Here is a 6,443-nt window from a genome sequence, read left to right as displayed (position 1 = left end):
TTTTTAAGAGCTTCTATTTCAGAATAGTTTTACATTTACAGAAAAGTTATGAAGATATTATAAAGAGTACCTTCACATACCCAGGGTCGCCCTATTATTAGCATCTTATGGCATGTTTGTCACAGTATTGATGTGCTATAATTAACTAAAAACTATACTTTATTCAGTTCCTTAGTTTTTAACCTAATTTTTTTTTTACTGTTCCCGGATTCCAATCAGGGTTCATATTACATTTACTCATGTTTCCTTAAGCTCCTTTGCTGTAACTCTCTCTGACTTTCCTTGTTTTTGATGACCTTGACAGTTTCGAGGAGTACTGGCCAGTTATTCTTTAATGTCCCTTAAATGATATTTGTTTGACGTTTTTCTCATGTTAGACTGGGGTTATGGGTTTTTGGAATGACCACAGACTTGAAGTGCCATTTCCTGCACACTGTGTCAAAAGAACATTCTATCAAGGTGACTTTGAACTATTGGTGTTGACCTTGATTGCCTGGCTGAGGTCGGATTGTCAGGTTTCTCCCATGTAAAATTACTCTCTTTCCCCCATTTTCCTTTCTACACTCTTTGGAAAGAAATCACCGCACTCAGCCCAGACTTAGCAGGTGGGAAATCATTCTGCACTTCCACGAGGGTGAAGTATGTACATACATTCTTGGAAATTCTTCACATGAGACTTGTCTCTCCTCCCCTATTTACTTATGGATTGGTGAATTTTTTCATAAATGGCCTGTACTCACCTTTCATTTTCATTTCTGTATCTTAGATTTTCATCTTCTTTGTCTAATGACACAACAAGATTTCATAGGTAGGAATGTCTTTTTCTCTTTCACCCTCAAAAATACCTAAATGGGGCTGTGTGCATAAGAATAATGGATAATATCTATTTGATTATGAGGTTCTAGCCCTGTTGGAAATATTTTAGATATCAATGTCTGTCTTTATATCCTCTCAATACACTTACCAGATAATTGCCGCCATTTTACTTGTAAGACCCCAAGGCAGAGAGGGTTAAGTAGTTTTGCCCAAATTGCTGAGCCAGTAAGCAGCCTGGATTTGAGCTCAAGAAGCCTGACATGAAGTAGTCAGTGGCTCCCCTCCCCATTTCCAGCTTCACATACACAGATTGTTAACTACCATGTCTGCAGCTTCCCTACCAGGTGCTCAAAAATACCTGCTGATTTTTTATTTGTAATTCTTCAGAGCAATCAATCAGGTGCAAACCTCACTGTGGCTTGTACCCCTAAATTCATTAAAAAATAACTGGCACATTGTAACACTGTCTACTAAAATCTTTCCAGAAATACATCCCATATCTTTGATGTGTGCTGGACTCATTTCATGGAGGGCTCCTAAGTGCTCTTTAACTTGCCCTAGGAAAGATTTTTCCTGCTACTTGGTGGTAATTCTGGGGCATGTCTTAGGATTTCGCCTAGGGTATATTCTATGTACATGGTGCTTGAGTGGGTGGAGACATGTATTTATTTATCGATTCAAATATGCCCAATTTATTTAAGTTGTACTGGCTGCCCTATAGCCTCTGGGAATGTATGTGATCCTCAGAGGCGATGCATAAACTAAATCAAACTGAAAAATGTATCTTTAAGTAACCATTTACAGATCTAATAACCAAGGAAGGCTGTGCTGAACAGAGGTGTTATAAATAAATCTACTATCCTAAGTATCCTCTGCCCTGACACAACTTTCCCTAAAGCTTCTGAAATGCTAAATTTCTTCCAGACAAGCATACATGGATTCCAACAACTGGCCTGATGGATTTTCCAGTTTTTCCCATGAGTCATATTGCATGCTAGGCCAAGAGCAGAATGAGGAGTCAAGTCTACTAAACTAGATAGTATGAATCAAATCCCAGGATTATTGTGAGTTCAAACAAGCTTGATGTAGGCAACCCAGTTTGGGGATGAGTGGGTGAGTCTAATCTGAGCGTATGATAGAAGGGAGAGTGGCATTATCAGGGATTTTTGTCTGGAAGTATCTCCCACTGGTGCAGAAACATCTGGGTCTTTGTAGGACTCAACCCACCAAGCTGGATATCAGAAGCAGTATCCAGTTCTAGGGCCACGATGGCATGAACTAAGCAAGGTTATTAGGGATTCTGCTCAGCCTGCTGAAATTCAGGTTTGAGCTTCCATTGTGGCTGGTGAAAAGGTAAAGCCAGAAATTGGGACCAACGACATCATGGTGGTGTTAAGGAGGGAGGCCACTACCTTACTTATTCTGGACTTAATGTCAGAAGGTAGGAAGGCTGGCCCAATTCCAGAAGCCAGCCAGCCAGTTTCTCCTTGATTGCTCCAGAACTGAGCCTGCATGTGGACGGAAGAGAAGGTCCTCAGCATTTGGAGGAGCCGCCAGAACTGGCTAAAGGGACCAACTCTTTTGGTGTCAAGTAGATGCGATTTCATGCTCTCAAGACAAAAAGCATATTATAGAATTCTTGGAACATTCTACATGAGTGGTCAGCAACAGAAGATTCAAATAGAACAGTTATTCCCAGCAAATCAAGCACTTTATAGGGTAAATTATAGGGATTTACCAAACCCTGAGCTTGAGCTGGGGGTGAAAGATTGTGAAGAAAGGACTAATCTTCCTTCTTCCAATGGTTTGACATTTGATGTGACAACCCCTTTGCTCCTAGAGTTGAGTAGATAATACTCTTCAGAGCTAGAATCCACTTTCACCCCTGGCCCTCCCTCTTGCTTAGACCTGGTGGGAAGTTTCCCAAAGTGGTTGCACCAACATACACTCTTGCCAGTAGACTATGAAACTTTAACTTGCTCCACACCTGTGCCAACAGGTAGCATTGTAAGTTTTCCCCTTAATTTTAACTGTGTTGGTGAATATATAATATTACCTTACAGTTCTAATATGTATTTCTGTGTTAACCAGCGATATTGGGCAAATTTTCATTTGTTCGTTGGCCACTTGGATATCCTATTTTATGAAGTCCCATCTCAAAAATTTTGCAGCAGCACATTTTTCATAGATCAAGTGAGTAATGGTGTGAATTTGATTCTGGATACTCTATTAGGTTCCATTTGTCTGTTTTTAGTCTGTCTACCTTGTGTCCATACCAATTGTCTTAGTAAGCACAGCTTCATAGGAAATCTTGTTATCTGGGCGTCTCTTCTCCCGACTTTGTTCTTCTTGAAGAATGCCTTGGCTGCTCTTGGCCTTAGAATTTCTATATAAATTATAAGTGTACCTTCTTTAAAATATTCATTTTGATGACATATTTACCCTTTCAGTGTTGTTTTTTAAAAATATTTTACTGCATAATTGTGCTTCCATATGGTATAATTTATCATCTGCCTGAAAAACTCCTAATACTTCCTTCAGTGAGGATCTACTGGGGACAAATTTTCTTGGTATTTGTTGTCATTGTAACATCCTTACTTATGAAGGATATTCTCATTGGGTATATAATTCTAGGTGAGAAGCAATTTTCTTCTGGATTTTTAAAAGGTTCATTCCATTCTCTTCTGGCTTCCATAATTTCTGTTGGAAAAAAAAACAGCTCTCAGATTTGTATTTTGTAATTTTGAAGTTAATGTGTCCATTTTCTCTAACTGCTTTTTAGAATTTCTCTTTGACTTTCAGCAAATTTATTATCATGTGATATGGTATTCTTTTCACAAAGCTTGTGAATGTGTACTGTAATGTCTTGTCAATTGGAAGTATTTTTATGAAGTGCATCTTCAAATAGTGCTCTGTGCCATTATTTCTTTTCTCTCCCTTTGGAATCTAATTACAGGTATTTTAGACTATTTCACCATATCTCATGTATACTGCATGATCTTTTCTGTAATTTTCAGCATTATTTCTCTTTGTGCTTTGGTCTGTATAATTTTCTACTAATCTATGTTCCAATACACAAATCCTTTCTTCTCTTGTGTATAGTCTAATGTTAAACCATATATTGAATTTAATTTAACTAATCCCAACTTTTTTGTTCTTGAATTTCTATTTGGCTATTTGTATAGAATCTAATTCTCCATTGAAATATCCTATCTTGTCACCTATTTTCTTAATCCTATTAATCACAATTATTTGTGATTTTTTTGTTTTAATATCTGTATCATCTGTAGGTTTGCCTCTTTCTTCTATTTTAGCTTTTTTCTTAGCTTTTGTCTATTTGCTTCAATATCCTGACATGTATGAAAAGTTTTTTAATGAAAAGTTGTAGGGATCTCAGTGACAATATATCCTCCCAGAAATGACTTAAAATTATCTATTATGTAAGTAGAAATGCCTTCATCTAATCAGGGACTGAGATTATTTGAGACTAGATTTAAAGTTTTATAAGGGCTTATCTACTTTTGGTCTACATTTACTTCTGGAGCACTGATTGCCCTTTGGGGGTCTCAATTAAAAGCCATGAGTGCTTAGCTAGATTCTTAACTATTTCTGAAGTCCAATTTTTGTCTTCCTAGTACTGATACTGCTAAGAGCCCTGTTTACATATATTTTATTCTTGAGTCATTTTCTGCCTTGTTTATCAACTTTTTGTCTCGCTCACTGTCTTGGCTTTGACAATAAATTATATGGTATTTGCTCCAATTATTGGTTGCTGCCTAAAAAATGACTGCCTAAATTAGTGCTACAAAACAACAATCATTCTATTACGCTCAGAGATTCTGTGGGTCAGGTATTTAAGGCCCAACAGGGATGATTTGTCTGTCCTCTGTGATGTACAGAGTACCAGCTGGGAGAACTCAAAGGTCTGAGATTGGAACTGCTGGAGGTTGGGTTTTGCTGAGACTGTTAACCAGACCCATCTATGTGGCCTCTCCATGGGCTTGGGCTTCTTTGCAGTATGGTAGCCTCAGAGTGGTAAGAATTCTTACATTGGTCCATTGGACCAAGCCTTGTTCCAAGGCTCCAAGCATGAATGTTCCAGCAAAAAAGGAGAATTTCATATGGTCTGTCATGAGCTAGTCTTGGAAGTCATACGGTATCACAAGCACTTTCATTACAATTCATTATAGGAGTTGGACAATTTTCTCTTAAAAGGCCAGACATTAAATATTTTAGGTGTTACAAGAAAAGAGAAAAATATAGGTTACTACATAGGTTCATATTTAACCATTTAAAATGCAACCATTTAAAAACATAAAGAAACATTTTCAGTTCACAGAACATTAAAAAAGAAAAACAAAACAGAAGGATGGCCAGATTTTTCCCCCAAGCCATAGTTTGCCAACCCATGATCAATCAATTGGCCAACAATTCAAAAGGAGGGGACATAAAGCCACCTCTTAATGAGAAGAGTACCAGAGAGTTTTCAGCCATGTATTAAAGCCCTCACAACAACCTTTAGGTGCAGTTTTAGCAAAATAATATTGATAAGGAACAACTCTACTGATTGAAGAACTTTAAAGTGGGGTGTGAAAAAGTGGGAACTTTTGATAATTCGGCAAGAAAGGATCACAGGAATATATTGCTTCTTTTTGCCCCCTCTTTCCCTACTTCTCCTTTTTTTCTCCCTCCATGTGTTAGTTTGCAAGCTGCCAGAATGCGATATACCAGAACTGGAATGGCTTTTATAAAGCGGAATTTAATAAGTTACAAGTTTGCGGTTCTAAGGAAGTGAAAGTGTCCAAATTAAAACACCAACAAGAGGTTACCTTCACTCAACATAGGCTGATTTGTCCCTTGCTCCTGGGTTCTGTTGCTTTCACTCTCTGTCCTTGTAGAGGTTCCTCACTTTGCTTCTCGGGGGCTGGCTTTCAACTCTTGGCTTCCCTTGGCTCTCTCTAGGTTCTGGCTTGTTTACCATCTCATGGTGAAGTCTGTTGGGCTCCAAGTATCTCCCAAACATCTGTGTCTCTGTTCTCAATGTGTCCACATCTTTGTCAGCTCTGCTGTGAAGTTTCTGTCGGCTTTGAGGCTTCTTGTGATTTATGGCATTTCAGGAAGCTCCTCCAGGGGCGTTTTCCTCTTCATTTCCAAAGGTCTCTGGCTGTGTGGGCTCTGTAGCTTTTTCCAAAATGGTTCCCTCTTAAAAGGCTCCAGTAAGCAACCCCACCTTGGTGGACACACCTCTCCATGGAAACCATCTAATCATAAGTTACCACTCACAATTGTGTGGGTCAGATCTCCATGGAAACAGTAAAAATGGTCCCACCCAGCAATATTAAATGACTAAAGGACATGGCTTTTCTGGGGTACATAATCATTTCAAACTGGCACACTCCACTTAGTACAGGAGCACTTATGCATATCTGTGAGAAGAAGCTAATGGTTGACCAATGGCTTAAGGCCCCAGAACAGGTCTTGAAACTCAAATATCAAGAGGGGTTGTTCAAATAATGTGAGTGAGTGATGTCTACCCCTGTAAGAAAATATCTTTTTCTTTTACAGAAAATGTCTTTTCTTGTTTTGATTAAAACATACTGTTCTTTCTCACCCCACCCTCACTTTTC

At 38.5% G+C, this 6,443-nt stretch overlaps 1 long non-coding RNA gene across 1 annotated transcript; it reads right to left on the bottom strand.

Annotated features, from left to right (window-relative positions):
• Nucleotides 1–3,268: 3,268 nt before the first annotated feature.
• LOC143666496 (uncharacterized) lies at nt 3,269–6,011 on the bottom strand. The gene is made up of 2 exons (XR_013167661.1): nt 5,646–6,011; nt 3,269–3,516 (listed from the first exon to the last, which is right to left on the bottom strand). It is a non-coding gene; the product is annotated as an uncharacterized LOC143666496 (long non-coding RNA).
• Nucleotides 6,012–6,443: the final 432 nt, after the last annotated feature.

The sequence above is a fragment of the Tamandua tetradactyla genome, chromosome 23 (genome assembly GCF_023851605.1).
Source record: "Tamandua tetradactyla isolate mTamTet1 chromosome 23, mTamTet1.pri, whole genome shotgun sequence".
Taxonomy (NCBI): Eukaryota; Metazoa; Chordata; class Mammalia; order Pilosa; family Myrmecophagidae; genus Tamandua; species Tamandua tetradactyla.
Note: the sequence above shows the minus strand (reverse complement) of the source record. Positions and strands in the feature narration are given on the sequence as shown.